The sequence below is a fragment of the Tympanuchus pallidicinctus genome, unplaced genomic scaffold (assembly GCF_026119805.1).
Source record: "Tympanuchus pallidicinctus isolate F22 unplaced genomic scaffold, pur_lepc_1.0 scaffold5, whole genome shotgun sequence".
In the NCBI taxonomy this organism is placed as follows: domain Eukaryota; kingdom Metazoa; phylum Chordata; class Aves; order Galliformes; family Phasianidae; genus Tympanuchus; species Tympanuchus pallidicinctus.
Window position 1 is genome coordinate 23,508,239 of NW_026294769.1, and position 17,538 is coordinate 23,525,776.

The following is a 17,538-nucleotide window of genomic DNA, read 5'->3' on the forward strand; positions in this document are numbered from 1 at the left end:
TGAGTCACCATTCTGGACTGTGTTTAAAAACTGTTTGGATGTGGTACTCAGGGACATGATTTAGATGCCAGTTGTTAGAATTTGGCTAGTATGGTTAGGTTGGACTTCATGATCTTGAAGGTCTTTTCCAACCTGAGCAATTCTATGATGCTATTATCTTTGATAGGAGGTAACCAGCATTATGCATCACTTTCAAGTGTAAGCACAGTATGTATTTATAAGTGATACTATGATTTTTATTTTTTTTTTTTAACTCCTTCATAACAGTTTCTAACAATCTCTATGATTACTGTTTGGGTCTCAGCAGTACTTTTGTCATAGACCTAAAGAGAGAAAAAAAAAAAACAATTCTAATTATATACAGAGAATAGTCCACCCTTTAAATCCATATATTTCTAATTTATACATAGGAGTTTGTCAAAGGCTTTACAGAAGTCCAGGAAGGTGGTCTTCCCAGTTGGTCTTCCCTAGTTAACTGATGCAGTCACTTTATCTTAGAAAAACAACAGATTGGCCAGGCACAATTTGTCCTTGTTGAAGCCATGCTGGCTGTCTCAGATAATGTCCTTGTCATATATGTGTTTTAATATTGATTCCCAAAGGTACTGTTGTATGATTTTCCCAGATGCAGAGGGCTTACCAGCCCAAGTTTTCCAGATTTTTCTTTCTTCCTGTTTTTGCTGTAGTTTAAAAGAAATAGTTTGTAAGCATGGAATTAGAAAATAGCAGTAAAAGAGACTGAATTATGTGGCTTTCAGTCAAACAATGTGTTCTGCGTGAATACGCAGACTTCATATCGAGACTGTGATTTAACCTTCTCTAATGTTACTACAGCTTTAATTAATTAACATAAATAGTGTCTAATTTATTTCCCTTTATGTTCAGATCTCTTTTCAGTAAGACCTTATTGTCCTTTCAATCAACTCTTTCTCTCTCTCAAATTGTTTTTAGATATTAAAATTTTATTTCAGTAGAGAACATGTGATTTTGCATGCTATTCTTCTTAGAAGTCACCAAAGCACCTTCATTCTTCACTTGTTTGTTCTCATTAAATATTTGATGTTTTCTTATAGCATTTCAAAATACTATTTCCATGTCTTATGTAGCCACAGTATTAAAAAAGTATTAAAAATCCATGGGGATCTATATAGTTAGATAGACATAGGCAAACATTTTATTTCACCATTCCATCTCTGGATTAGTTAGAAATAAACTGAAATGGCCCTTATTTCCTGAAGCTTTTAACTGGAAAATGGAATTGTCAACTTTTTTCTAAATATGAAGTTGAGATATATCAGTTAGAATAGTTAGAATAACAGTTAGAATAATTTGACAGTTGTTCTGTCAAATTATCTACTAATTTGGAATGTTTTCCTTTGTCAGCATCCCAGCATCCAGTTATTGTCAGTATCTAATTTTATTTAATATTCACATTTATGAAGATAATAGATCTTGTTTATTAGCACATAGTAGACATCATATTAACTTCACGTATTAACACCACATATTAGACTGTGATATTAGATGTTGGAATAACAACTGCAACAGTAAGATTGTATGAAAACAACTCCTTCAAATTATCCTTGCTGCCTCTCTCAGATTCTCCATAGTCTTAAATTTGAGTGAGCTGCTGCAGTTGTGTGCAGTTCTGTTAAATACCTTATTTCTGAGTTCTTCATTCAATAGTGACCTTTGTAATAAAATTCTTAAAATGAGAAATGTAGCACATATTGAAATGATAGAGCTGTTATTTGTAACACTTCAGTTACCATATTCATAGAATTTTAAGAAGCATAGTAGTCCTTAGATGGTCCAGCATGATTAAACAACACATAAAATACTAAAATATAAAAAAACTGAAAGAAAGACTATTCTTTGTGATTGGTGACACGATATTTTACTTCCATTAAATTCAAATGCAAATCTAAAAGTCTTGAACTTTAAAGTCACTGTAAATAGGACAGGAATCAATGCAAATTTAAAGGAATTAGAAATATAAAGAAGTGTCAACATTAAAAAAAACTACAAAAAGTTTTAAGGCTGAGTTCTCCTGGCCATTTCTTATTCCATGATTAAAAGGATGGAAATTGCATTGTAGAAATAAACAGATTAATTTAGCATACTCAGTATTCTCACAATGTTGAATAATAGCCTACTCTAGGCTATTAAAATTCTTTTAATGAAGGAGAAAGAGATGTATTTCCTTCTGCAATTTAAAAGACTTAATTAAAATACTTTACATGTTATATATTTTTTAAAAAAAAAATCCTACAAGAAATTTTTTTTTATATAAGCACTTAAATGTCAATATTCCATCCTCAGAGACTGAGACTTCTTAATTAGTAATTTGTCCTGAAAAATGAAGGAAAGTAGCATGAAACCACATCAGAATGTGCAATCTGAAAAAATCTGGATCACTATGAGACTAGATACCGGATGAAATTCATAAAGAACCTTGCTTTTGAACTCAATAGTATTGACGACATTTAATCAGTCCTTTACTTGACTTGAGCATACTTCATATACACTCTTTCAAATAGAAGTACACATCTAGAATGAATAAAAATCATACCAATAACTTTGGAAATTGCAAACTAAAAAAAAGTGGAGAAGGGTACAGTGTAGGCAATTTTCTGTTTTAGATTCAAGCTAGATATAAATGTTTATATTTATCTATTTGTTAATTTTATTGTTTTTTTTTTTTCCACTTTATTGATGTTCTAAAACCAAGGAAAAGCCCTATGAAAAAAAAAAAAAAAGAAAAAAAACTTTAAATACAGCTTTTTTTCAGATAAAATTGCAATCTCCTGTGTATATAGAGGAATATTAACTTAAACCTTTCTGTTTCCTGTCTGTACTTAGCTTTTCTGTACTGCCATCAGGATTTCTTTGGACTATCAGTACTCACTTGTCAATGCAAGTCGTTCTCTATGTGTTGACTTGGAGAAGCACAAGATATCAAGAATGAAGACGTGATGGTTAAGCCTTTCTTCTGTCTTCCAGTCTCACATGCTTGGTTACACTATTCAGCAATGGACACTATCAACTTTTTTTGACCAGAAATTGTAACTACCAGAAAATCCCTTGCTGTGTAAGGACTGTCACTGTTAAGTCACCAAGGGTAGACACTTGGTTACTTTTGCCAATGTAGCGAGCACTCAATAGAATGTATGCTGCATGGCAGATAAAACAAGAACTACTGAAAGTTGAGGAAACTGACAGAGCTTGTCTTCATGCTGTTCCTGCTGAGCAGACATGGCACTAATACTTGTTTTGATATCAGACATTTTAATAAGCTACATGCGAAGTACATGCTATTTATGTTAGTATTATTGACGTAGTTCTTCTACAAATCTAAATGGAAGGAATCATAATCCAATGACCAAATCTTCAGAGAATAAGTTAGTTACAGTTATAACAGTGTACAACTCCAAAATTTCCATGAGAGTTATGGAAGTTGTGGCATTTCAGAAAATCTGTGTATGGTGCTAAATGTAACAGTGTTGAACACTAAAAAAATAATCATTTGTCACTACTAACAACATAATAAGGGATAAGAAGAGATTTCATTTTCTTTAATTTATATTCATTTTTCATATTATTTATATGAAGATGGTGGAGGAGAGCAGGGAAAGACAGATAAGATTGTGCCATAAACCAAAATGTCTTGTAAGGAGCTCTAAAAAACACATGCTTGCAGATGAGATTTGTTGAAATGCATTTCCTTGTTCAGCAGACCATGCAAGTCTGTAAATATGTCTCTAATTTTTTCCAGAATTTTTCCTTTTTTTTTTCTTTCTACTTTGTGCGAGGGTGGTGGATGTGAGTGGTGTTATTAAAATCAATCTGGAACTGTGGTATACCTTAATTCCCATTGATTAGGAATATATTTTCAAAGTGGCAACAGGTAAGCTAAACTGCCTCTGATTGCACTGAAAAATTTGCAAACTGCATTTTGGAAGGTAGACCAGTCTCAAGGTCTCATAAATGTATAATAAAATTACAAGTTTTGAATAGGACTTAAGTGTGTTACTGTTAAGTTCTAAACCATTATGAAATTTTAAATGCATTGGTGTGCATAAGTGTCTGCATACAAATATATATATATATACACACTTTTTACAATTTAAGCTTATTTCATGGGGAAATAAATATTCAGAATAGAAGTCAATGAGACAGAGAAATGCTTCCGGAAATAAACAACCAGATTTTTAACAATGACATTCTCGATTTATGACCACTAGGGTCTCCTAACCTGCATATTGCTTTAACATAAACTTTCTTCTCTATTCTTCTTTTCTATATGTTTTCTTCTGGTGACTGCTTTTTTGATGAGAAAAAATTCGCAAAGCTGAAATCCAAATGGATATGACACTACTTAACTTTTTTATTGTATGCTTGACTAATTTTTCAAAGTTCAGATATCCCCTACTGTGTGACAGGAAAAAAAGAAAAAAAAAAAAAGAAAAAAAAAAAAAGGGAAGTCAGATCTCTTGAAAGCTTTATTTTACAAGGACTTAAATAATTGTGCCTGTGATTAGCCCACTTTATAAAAATAGTACTGCTCCAACTACTATCAATCCTTTGGGCTTCAGCTTGTGGATGCTGAAATTTTGTAATGTACAAAGAATCATTTATCAGATTTAAGAACAGAATAGATTCCAAACGGTATTGTAAAAGAAATGGTGTCACTACCATAAACTCTAAGACCTTATTTGATTTTTCAATAGCTCTATATTTAATTTTATTGTTGAAAATTTCTTGCCCGTACTTTCTGATTATTATAAAGGATAAATACCTGCTCTCTTGAGGTTTTATTTTTTTTATTATCCTTTGTGCCAATTTTCTTTTTTCTAGTATGGTCATCTAAGAACTTAAAGCAAGGACAGAGTGCCACATTTTCAAGCCTTTTTTTCCCCATCGATCTGAATCCCTTTTTCCCTGCAGTTAAGGAAGACTGCAGATTATCTATTGGCACTTAAAACCTTCAAAAAGCTCCCAATACATTTATCCTCATTAGCGGTTACCTCCGTTATTCTCATTCTTAGAGATGGCCCACTAGGGGATGCTTCCCTCCAACTGGCAAGTTCAGTTAGAAAAAAATGTCAGCTTTATCATTTTTATTCCGAACTCTACTCATTTTATTTATGAATAGTTCTTACAGAAGTCATTTACAAATGGCATTGCCTATGGGACATATATTCCACTGATGTTTTTTAAGACTCACAAATGGCTTAAAGGGATCCTATTTTTTACTGCTTTTCCCAGCAATTTTCATATCAAACATTCACAAAGTACAGACAAAAATCTGTTTAAACTGTTTTTCTCTTGCCAGCTCTACCTGCACTATGACAGTTGATCTGCAGTTCCTTTTTATTTATTAGGACGCATAAGTAATAAAATGGCAACAGTTTTGCTTCACAAACCATTTGTTAAATGCAATTATCATGGTCATGTTTATTGATTTGAAAATGGTACTAAGGTATTTATTGTTCAAATAGTGTACTTGCATCTATGTCTTTCATAGCCTGATTTCATTCTAAAGCAGGACACTGCAGTATACTAATTTAAAAAACAGAAGGGAAGTAAAATAAGGAGAAGTAAAGAAAAAGTCAAGGAAGATTCTGTGCTATTCCTGAATCACAGAGAAAGAAAATTAAGATGCTGGAGTTGATGTTCAAGGGACAACAACTGAAATACACAGTCACATCTCCTAGATGATGCAGAATTAGGAGAAGAGCATTAAGAGATTAAGAGCTCCACTTCTCTCAAATTGGTCTTCACTTGATCAGCGAGTTCATATATTTCTGAAATGTGAGAGGTGAGGGTACAGGAGGCTCATGTTGACTTTGTACTGGATAAGACTTATTTCCACAGAAAGTCAGGTTCATAAAGTGGTAGAAACATTTGCTGGTCCAGTGGAAATCAGTGGAAGTAAGACAGTTTTCCCCAGAACGTATCTGCGCTTGAAATGAAGAAAGTGATGGTAGCTTCTTGATGAACTTGATGAACTTGATGAACAAATAAAAGGAAATCTATTGATGTTTACTTCAGAAATGTGACTCATTTATTCAGTATTTCACAAACATATTTCACCACTCTTAGAAGTTTGCCAAACTTTTGCCATTTAAAAAAAAAACAAACAAAAAAAAAAAAAAACCAGCAGTAATGTGACTCTTTGGAAAGATAGTAGTTCTTTTTGAGAATTGTGGAGAGGGTTGAAGGCAAACTGTTCCTTACCAAGGGGAGTAACTTTACAGCATTACATCATAAGCTTGTTCTATAAACATATAAGACTAAGTTTTTACCATCTTTCACTAAATAAGAAGTTTCAGTTTCATACTGGGGATAATAAGCAAACAAAAATGATCAAAACCCTGTTTCCATGGGTTGATAGTGACAGGACAAGGGGGAATGGCTTTAAACTAAGACAGGGGAGGTTTAGGTTAGACATTAGGAGGAAGTGTTTCATAGAGGGTGGTGAAGCACCAGAGCAGGTTGCCCAAGGAGGCTGTGGATACCCTGTCCCTAGATGCATTCAAGGCCAAGCTGGATGTGGCTCTGGGCAGCCTGATCTAGTGGTTGGCATACTTGCCTAGAGCAGTGGGGTTGAAACTAGATGATCTTTAATGTCCTTTTCAACTCAGGCCATTCTTTGTTTATATGAAAAGAACAAACAAACAAATAAAGAAGACACTATGATGACTCTGGGCAGCCTGGTCAAGTGGTTGGTGGCCCTGCACATAGCAGAGGAGTTGAAACTCGATGATCATTGTGGTCCTTTTCAACCCAGGCCATTCTATGATTCTATGATTATATGACAATAACATTTTCTATAAAAATCCATCAGGCTAGCACACTGTATGTATGAGTAAAAAAAAAAAAAAAAAAAAAAAAAAAAGTTGTTAAGCTTTATAGAGTCTCTACGTTTTTTCTGTCTTCTTAAGTTCTTGTTTTGGTTCCTAAGTCAAATTATTTTTCTTCACTCAAATTACTTTCTCACCTTCCTTGTACAACAGCTAAATCTACCTAGTCTCAGTTGCAGTAGATTACTTCCTAATCTACTTCTTCCTGACAACAGAATTTCATTGAGCTGACTCAGAAAGCTCTTACAGAGTTATAACTGGAAACATCAGTTTGAGTAAGAGAGGGCTTTTCTCTCGTAAAGGACCCTGATATCTCATGGCTTTAGAAATCTATACAGAGGCCACTGAACACTAAAATCCACAACACTCTTATGCTCTGAAGAACTCACAGTTACAAAATCAAGGTCAAATTCAACAGCAAGTTTAAACTCATAAATTTAAGTGTCCACACATAATTTCCCATATACGCCCTAAGAATTATAGGTGTTACAGATATATATCTTCTTTCTTTTTTTTTTTTTTTCTTTTAGTATTTTCCTTTTTTTGTTTTTTGGTTGTTTGTTTTTTTTTAAAAAAATTTTTTTAGATTTTTTAAGTAATGGCAATATGTAATCCACTGGCAAGAGCAAATTACAAATACTCTTCAGAGCCATCAGACCATCAGACATACAAAGTAAATTCCTAGAGCCCCCAGTAATAGTCTGTTGAATATTTTGATAGAAATAAAAGTTTAAATGTTTACTTCTGGATCTCATTGGTTCAATTCCTACTATATCTGCCAATAAAATTGCTTCTGTATCTGCACACTTAATGTACACATTAATTTTATATTTTAGTAAATTTTAAAGAAGGCATTTAACAAATAGGAGCAGAACAATAGAGAAAGAAAAGGAAGGAGACTCATTATTTTTTGGGGAAAAAAAAGAGTATAAATTAAACATCCAGGATAATTTTTACTCCAGTCTTCTCTCAATCTCTGTATTTTCTGGAATAAGAAATAAAAAAAATATAATTACTTTCTAATTGAGTAAGAAATATTAGGAAGGTTAAAATCTTAATTAAGTTAACTGTTGGAGCATTCTCAGCTGAATAGAAGTAAATATTTAGATATAGAGAAATTTTTCAAACAACTGAGCTTCATTCCTCACATTCTGAGAGTTATCTGGCCTTAAAGTCTTCACAATATACAAGATGATTCTCTGGTATTAAAAAAATTGAAGCACAATATTTTCCAAGGAGGGCCCAGAAAATGAGATTACCTCAAATATTTACAAAAGCAAGTTTTCTTAATGGAGCTGCAACAGCCTATGATATAGTCAGAGAAAAAAGACTAAACACTTAGCAAGATTTATTAAATTATAGAAGCCCATATTTATGCTTAATAATTACAAAATGTATATTATTTCAACATATCTTTACAATGTTTTGCTTATAATAGTTTTATCAGTGCATATTTAATATTATTTTATAATCAACAATTAAACAAAACAATCACTTAATAATAACACTCTACAACATTTCATACTGAAGTCTAATTACATAGAGCACCAGTACGCTGTTTTATGAGACTGTAATTTTGTTCTGGAATAAACCATAAGACTAAGGGACAAACAAGCTCACATACTGGAGGCATAATAATAAGTTCCTAGTAAAAAAAAATGCAGAAGATTTGGTCTGTCTACTGCACTGAGAGATTGTGTCTTTTAATATTGCACAACTCTGACAATGCTGGGTTCTTCATTTCTGGTTCCATACTAAGGTGACCTTCACATTTCCTGTCTCAGTTTTGGTGCAAATGCTGGACAGTTACAATGACACTGTGCTCTTTCTTCCTACTATATGAAGAAGAGAATTGGAGAGCCTACAAATTTATTTGATCTGCCTTTCACCCCCAGTGCTATCAAATGATTTTATATCTGATAACTTTTCCTTCTAAGCTGAACAAATTGCACCAAAGTTATGTCATCAGCAAATCAAGAGTTTGGTTTACTTTAGGCTCAATAATAAACAGAACTGAAGCTGATTACCACCTTTAGAATTAATTTAAAAATTAAGATCATTTATATACATTCTGCTGCTGCAATTTGAAAACCATAGAAACAACAACAAAAACAAGAAAAAATAAAGAAGGGTGGAGAACTGAAAAAAAAAAAAAAGAAAGAAAGAAATCTGATCTTTCAATTTATTTGCACTGTGAAGAATTATGGGATTCAAGGCACATCTTCTTATTTCCTTGTTTGTTTCTTGATAATAGTTATTTTCATCCACTGAAGCATCCTTATGAAATAAAGCATCTTGCAAATAATTTTATCCTCTAAAATTTCATATCTTAGTGAGGGTTGAAATCTCAGTTTGTACTTATGTTCTGGCTTCTGTTCAACAAAGAACTGGATGTTGCTTTATGGGTGCATTGAAAATACAGGGAAAAACGATCTGACTTATGGGATACCGCTGGCTGTGATCATTCTGTGTGTTTAGACAGCTGAGTTCCTCAAACAAACATTTGTTAGATGCAAGATATTTTTCTAGCAGGAGTAAGTGAATGAACATTTCAGGAAAATCTACAAATAAAACATTCTGATCATTTTGACAATTCCACTCCTTTCCATTACCTGTATGCAAAATGTGTCGGAAGTAAATATCAAATTTATAAGAAAGAGCTCAATCTGTATTTGCAATTGTAAGTTCACATTCTCTGAAGTTCACCTGCAGGAAATTTTGTGTGACACTTCCCGTTTTACGTGAGGAGAAAATTATAGGTGATTTTCCTTTACCTAGCTGAAAACCTCAGAAAACTATTGGAATACTTGATAGTAGGGAGTATATGGTTCATACGAGGTTCACCTTGCTCTGCATTTGTTGGTATTTTTTTCCTCTACAAATCCACAAAGAACTTTGACAAGCTTTGAGCATTGCAACTCATTCCTACAGGGTTCCTATTTCTGTTATAGAGCATACACAAATAACATCACTGCTCAGATGCTGAGACCCCTATTGCACCTCTTAAGTTCCACTAGGGCTGAGTGAAAATTCAGTGGGCGTTTACAAGTACATCTAAAGCAATAAAAGGCTCCCAGAGAATGCATTCTAACATAACTACAGCAGTGAACTGTAATTCTTAAAAAACATAATTAAATGGATGTGAGATCAAACAAGTCTGTTCATAAGAACTGTTTTTTTCCTGCTAACTCCTTAGTGCTTGGAAATTGAGGGACTATTAAAAGGTATTTCATTACTTTCACATTACATTATCATCAACTAGAAAATGCTTATTCTGAAAAATTCAAGGATGACCTGCGTGTAACTATGCAAGACAATGCTACTTTCTGTCAGAGAGTTTACCAAAAATATGACTATCCTCTTAACAGGAGAAGATAACTGTAAACAGCCTTGTTGACCTCAGCTTGAACTAGCAGGAATAAAACTGAAAATGCTAGGATGCTGAAAACACCAAGTCCATATAACTCATACAATAGACACATCACCTAATATTGGGGAGGCAGGGAGGTATATAATTAGCAACTGAAGAAAGTAGCTTTGATACATACTTGTATGAACAAAACAATTGTATTAGTAGGAAATGTCATCCTTCTTATCTAATGCAAAATAAAATCCATCACTAACTTAGGATTTTCAAAGTATTTTATAAATCATTGCACTTGTTCTCTAAATTTCATAAAACAAAGTGGATTTGCAGAGCTAGGTGAAGTCTGATGTGCTTGAAATCTTATCACATTTGAGAAAATGTACCACAAGAAAGAGAAATAAGAACATTTTAATCTTTAATGTTTCTTTTTTGGGGAAATCAGAAGAAATCACTTTTAAAAGTTTTTTTTTACAGATACTCAAAAGCTATAAGACAATAAAAGAACTTATGCCCCATCAAGCTAAGTTTTCTTTGTACAGAATATCTGAGCTGATTAATTATTGTTTCTGAGATTGTCACTAGCAGTCTAACTTACCAATAAATGGAGCACAGAGAAGAGACTGATTTTTACCTTGAATACAGCATAAATATAGGGGTGATAGGGGTGAAGAGGAATATAAAATGTAATCATGATGCATCTAGTATGAAGACTTTGCTAACACTGTCAAATAGAAAATGATGACAATTGCCTCTGAAATGCAAACGAGATAATAAATCATGTTATGAAGCTTTCTATGTGTAAGACGAAACATGTTTCCAAAAACATTAACAAGAATTCCGTGAAAACAAAACAATCAAACAGTAAACAAAGAAACAAACAAGACCACCAAAACCCATCAAATTGAATATGAGGCAAAAATATTGCTTAGATCTTTTGCAATCCACGAGACTCTGAAATTCTCCTACCTTGGGCCATATTTAAAGTTATTAACAGCATTTATTCAGATAGTATAATTTAATTCTAAGAGATGCATAAATAAACTGTTGCTTATTGAGATATGCTTCCTTAAAAGACAAAGCTGCTTGAGTATTTTATCTAACCCAGAATAACTATCTGTCATTGCTTCAGAATTGCACAGGAAAAAATATGAATGCTATAAAGTAATAATAGATGTAATAATAATAATAATAACAACAACAACAACAACATAAACTAAAAACTAAACATTACTTATTTTAATTAGCAGGGAAAATCATGTGAGGCCAGAAAATCTTTGTAGCATGGAAAACAGTTTTATATTCTACTTCTTATTACCCAAAGAGAAATCAACTACAACTAAAGAAGTAATATTCCTGTTCTTTCACTATGAGAAAGGCCTAATTCTTAAAAAATATAAGTGCAGATGTCATGGTTCTGTGTTTTTTTGTTTGTTTGTTTGTTTTTGTTTTTTGTTTTTGGGTTTCAGTATTCCACATCAAAACATCATGTAGTGTACGGGGCATTAAAGTGTCACTGCCCCAATTCCAGCTACCTATCCCTGTACATTACTGAAGTCACCGGATCTGGTCCTTCCGGGTGGGGGGGGCGCTCTCTTGCTTCCTTGCAGTGGGTGCTGGAGGTGCTTTCCTGGCCGTTCCAAGCTTTTCAGGTTTGACTCGGTCCCGGGAACTCTCTCTCTCATCTTGTCTGATTTATTAATCCCAATTTCAATTAAATTGTATATATTGTGTTATCTTGTATTCCAATATTATAGTAAAATAAGTTTTCCTCCATAGATTGTTGCCGCTGTTCTTTTCCTCCCTTCCTTCCTTCCCATTTTTGTGGGACTGGGGTGGGGGGGGGGAGGGCAGGGGCCTGTCGCCCCTGTCACGGGCATAGATTGATCTGGTGAACTCTGTGACAGCAGATGAAAAGGTACAATTAGACAAATGATTAATAAAATGCAATAGACAAATCTTTCAAACGTTTGATTTCCAGATCTGTTTACATGCATACCATTACTTGTACAGAAAAGTGATATTGGCCTCATTTGCTGTCATGCAAAAGAACAATTTGAAAATTAGGTCATAAAGAACTGAAAGCAAGTTTGCTTTCTTCCCTACTTCAGTGTTAACTCTTAGGTGCTGAATAGATATGTGATCAATCCTAGAAAAATGAGGTATTTGTCATTAAACAAAGACCTGAAGTGTAAGAAGGGAAAGGGTGGAACTTTAGAATCTGTTGCACATCCTAACAAGTGGAAGGTTTTAGAGAACCTTGCATGCTCCTAAAGTAGACATAAATAAGAAATTCAAAACCTTCCTGGAAACTTGGGAAAATATTAATAGTATAACAGTAAATTTACAATACAGTTACACTTAGTGTCTTCTAATGTGGAACTAAGGTTAGGGGAAGCAATACATGAAGTTATAGCAGCTGTAATTAAGAAATTTAGAAAATAAAATTAATGCAAATACAACAGCACTTTTGCAAGATAGACTAGACCCTTATGAATTTGAGCCTTGAGGCCAAAACCTTTCAATTTTAAGCATAGGTGTAAACATATCTACAATGGTTGAATAGTATATTCTATTAATCACTGCCAAGATATCAGGAAACATCCTCAAAACAGTCTTATATACAAGTTTCAAATGGGCAGATGCCATGGAGGCTTCATTGTTTTAATTTATTTGCTACTTATTATAAAAAAGTTCACAGTCATTTCTAAACTCATTTAAGAGTGATTAGAAAAGTAAAAAAAAAAAACAAAACAGTCCGTTCCAACCCAAGCCATTCTATGAACTAATCACCAACTGATACCCAGCCAACAATGCAGTATTTCACCAATACTTGAACAGCAGCCCACCCACAGCCAACTCCCACCCACAATTTAATGGCCTGCTTCACGATGTCATGTGGTATTGAATAATCCCTAATCTTATTCAAGGAAGCTGTCCTGTCTCCAACCCATCCCTTCCCATAGCAGCATAAAGGCAGTGACTTTTCCACACTGAATGACTTTGCCTGTCTCTAAGCATATTCTATTACTCAGCAACAACCAAAACACTGGTGTTGCTAATAAAACCGCCTCAGCTTAAAACAGGACAACTTATCATTACTGTGTCCAAGGTAGCATTAGCTGTGATGGTGGCAGCTGTTTGCTGCTCTCTTTGATTTTTAGTGTATTTAAACTGACTGTAGGAGCAAGTCTCAAACACGTTGTGCTATGTAAAACTGAAAACTTTTTCAGTACCTTGCATACAATGCAGTAAATGGGTTTGAAAAAAAAAAAAAAAGAAAAAGAAAAAGAAAAAAAAAGAAGCAATGCTTATAAGTATTACAAGGAAATGAGTATTTCAGTGCTCACTATGCCTTTAAATACAGCATACTCCCTGCTGTGACAACTTGCACTTAATGTTTCACTTCGTAGGAACCAGGTTTTAATTCCACTTCTGCTGTTCAATGCTTCTTTTGGTTTGGTTTGCTTACTTGCTAGTTTATTAGTTTCCCTCAATGTAAAATATGAATAAATAAGCCTGGGGGGGGAGAGGGGGAAAGAAAAAAGCAATATGTGTATAGTAATGAAATCACGACAAGGAGATTGATGTCCCTATTAAGGAAATAAGTGAGGGAAATCATATCTTAGTTTTGCTAATGCTGCGCTCAGTCTTCTGTTCCTAAACATTTCACAGAAAAAATTTGGGCTTGAACAAAAAGAAAAAAAGAAAAAAAAAAAACCTGCTTCATCTGGCAGTGCAAATCTAAAGGCACAAACAGCTAAAGTAATTGTTTAGCTTTAAAGATCATAAAGAAAACAGAACAGTACTCACGTGGACCCCCAGTCTCCCCAGACTTTAGCTTCAATGATCAGAATCTTTCTGTGTGATTATCTGGGATTCTCTTTTAGATATTACAGAGGATAAAAGTAGCTTCTGATTGGCTGGTTAATTGAAGCAAAAATACAAACAAAAAAGGTAGCTGCACTACCATGTTAAGCAACCAGAATCTGGTAGCAGATGTTTTATTAAATTGCTGATAAAAACGTGAGGAAAACGTCATTTCAGACCTTTGTTTACAGATAGCCTCTCCTCTTTTTGCCAGTGCTTCTGTTTTGCTAAGGCCATGCAAATGAAAACATTTAAACCAATATTCACTTACAGAAGTACAGAGCAGCTCTGCAGTGGAAACCTTTATCAGTTGCCTCTTACCACTCAAACTCCTCAAAATCAATGGACTTTAAGCCCATTTTGAATCTGAAATGAATCTCTTATCTCCAAAAAGAAGAATTAAGAAAGACTTCTAACAACACAAATCTTGTTGCAATTTCATAAACTAAAACAATCATAAGAGGGGAAGAAACAATGTGCAAGTAAGCATTTGTTATCATCAGAGTAGTCCCTCTGCCCATTTGACTTAAGATACTTCAGAAACTGAAGAGTAGTGAGGAACTCTATACCTCAGTCATGGTTTACAATTTGAGGAAAAGTAAAGTCGTACGTATGATTAGACTGCCTACCTGAGCACACATCTCTTAAATGCATTTATTTATTTTTATAGCGTGCTTTTGAATGTATTCAGAACTTAAGTCCAAAGTGAAACAGACTGACAACACTTAAATATGTTTCTAGCTCTACTGTGTCCACTATTAGTTTAAGAAATTGAGATTACAGAGCATGGAAATTGACTGTCTTATGTACGAGACAAGAGTCTCGTAGGTTCATGTGTCAACTGATATTCAGCAATTGAAGGTATGTGGCTCCACTGCAGGCTTCAGGAGTCCAAATCATTCTTCACTTGAGTGAAAATCAGAGAAATAATTTACTGTAAAAGGAACTGTGTTCATCGTACTTTTTAGGCTTTGAAACACCAGAAAGAGTTTTTGTAAGGGAGCACATACACCCCTGAAAGCATGTTTCTCTCTGTCCTGAATTAGCACAATGCCTGAGAATGGACAGGAAACTACTCAAATATCCTATCCACTAATATGAACACCTGTAAAGTCAGAAAAGTTTTTACTGTGCAAAAAACAGTATATTAGAGAGCATTGCTAGAATTAAATGAGATTGGTGAATGGCATACTACAGCTGGGGGAAAGTGTATAGCTATTTTAATAACTGGATATAAATTATACATCCTAATTGTATAGATAGTCACCAAACCCATGTGGGTCTAGATAGAAATACATTCTCAACACCTATGACGACAGGGTGATTGAGCATCTAATTTTAGGAATTTCTCCTCACACCTCTGTTACCTTGTCTTCCAAAAAATGTGTTTTAGCTTCCCATCTATGGATGGCTCCAGAAACTCCTAATGTCAAGGACAGAACAGAAACCTAGTAATTACTCTAAATACTCTATCTTAGCTTTGAATGCATGTGACTCCCAAATAGGGAACACAGAGATCCTTAGGCTGTCTCCTTCTTGTAGACTTCAGATGTTTTTCTTGCTGTCAAGGCAGCCAATGACAGCTTGCTTGGACAGCAAGATGGTGAGAGATGAGTCAGAGCTCTCCACGCATCAGGAAGTTTCCTCATGCACAACACTTCCTAAGATTGAGTGATGCAGATTTGTACCAGAGGTGTTATCATATCAGGATGCAATTTTAAAGGAAAACGTTAAAGGAAAAGGTCAGAGTGATGGAATTGTTGTCTGCAATGTATCTACACTGTGACAACCTCTTGAGTTTGAGCCCCCAAGCCTGAGTTCAGACTTCTCCATGTAGTGCAGCAATATCTTGGATCAGAAGTGCTTAACTCTTTCTATTGGAGTATAGGCTGAAAATGTTTACCTAGACAATTTTTGTCACTTTATAAAGAAGGTTTCGAATTTTAGCACTCAAAAAATGTTAAAACTTTCCAATGTTTAAAATACAAATTTATGTAATGATTATATGTAGAAGTTTGCTGTTTGCCTAATGTTTATTCAAAACCCTTTCTCACTGCAGCCAACAATGTTATTTCTAACTACCAAAGGAGAGAGCAGAGTGCTGGGGATTTAGTACAATTGACATTGTTAAAGGTAACAAGGAGAGCTTTCATTCAAAACATACTACGTATCCCACAGACGCTGGTGTAGCTCCCAGTGCCAGTAGTGGTAAACGATATACAGAAGGAGTGAATGCTGAGACACAGCCACACACAGAGAAAAGGAACTTAAGAGGAATTCCCTGACAGTGGGGCACAGCTGATTTTACAAAGAGAACAGGTATGACATTTATTTTTCACTTGCATGTCTACCCTCTAAACTTCAGCACTTGTTTTTGACTCCCTTAGAGTATTACACTTCAAAATAGAGGATTGGTCTTGACAGCAGCAGAACCCTTATTTCCTTCTGTGTAGGATGTGGTTGTATAGATAAAGTTGATTGAGAACGCATTACATGTAAAAGTCTTCTGAACCTTTGAGAAAGTGATGTGCATGTTTGTAGGATAAGTTCAGTAGCTGGGAATTGACTATATTTCACTGAGCCTTACTGTTGTTTCATCATAATAACTAGCACACACAGTTTTCCTCTTCTCACTTCTATTCCTTCATGTATTTTCCTCAGTTTCAAATACTCTAGGTCATCCTAAAACTAGAGTCTGTTGTTTGAAAGGTTGTGTGGGTTTTACAAACTAATGTGTCTCATATATTGAGCTGTATAAAGAACATTCGCAACTAATTGAAAACACACATACATTTCACAGATGAATGCCTCTATCATTATCTTTCAATTATGAATCTTGGCTCCCTCTGTTCTTTAATATCTGATTTTGAAGCCATTCTCTAATCCTGACTATGAGAAGTTTAGTAGTTGATGTAGGAACTGCAGGGCTTATTTTTTTTTCTTTCTCAGAATTATGTCAGATTATAGTTATGATGAAACACAAGTATTATAATCTACACTGACTACCATATGGCAAACATTAAATTAAAAAAATATCATAATTGTCTCTGAAGCACAAGAGTGTGAAAGAAGGAATCAAAAAAAAGTTGTGACATCTTGTACTAGGTTTTGATCTCATACCAGGAAAACTGGACAAGCTTTTGAAGGAAATCATCAGCCTTTATCAATCCTATTCTCATGTTCTGAACCAAAGAGTTCTGAGTATTAAAGTGTGACTCACTGAGACTGGCACAGGACTCAGTAAGGACATTTAGTAGTCACTTCAGCACAGATTTGATTGATCCTTTTTGTCAGAATTGGCAGCCTTCAACCTTGAGGATACACAGATTCCAAATATAAAAAAATTTCTTTTTAAAACATCCTTCCTTTCTGAAATATATTTCATTTTTGGAAAATAAGAAAGATCTACATTTCAAAATCAAATATTAATTAAAATGT

General features: G+C 34.2%; 1 protein-coding gene across 1 annotated transcript in view; it reads left to right on the forward strand.

Moving 5' to 3' along the window:
* Nucleotides 1–16,327: 16,327 nt before the first annotated feature.
* CDH19 (cadherin 19) overlaps nt 16,328–17,538 on the forward strand; it is a 96,919-nt gene continuing 95,708 nt past the window's right edge. The window contains exon 1 of the mRNA XM_052704071.1: nt 16,328–16,419. The gene's annotated coding sequence lies outside the window, so the exon portion shown is untranslated. The remainder of the gene's footprint in view (nt 16,420–17,538) is intronic.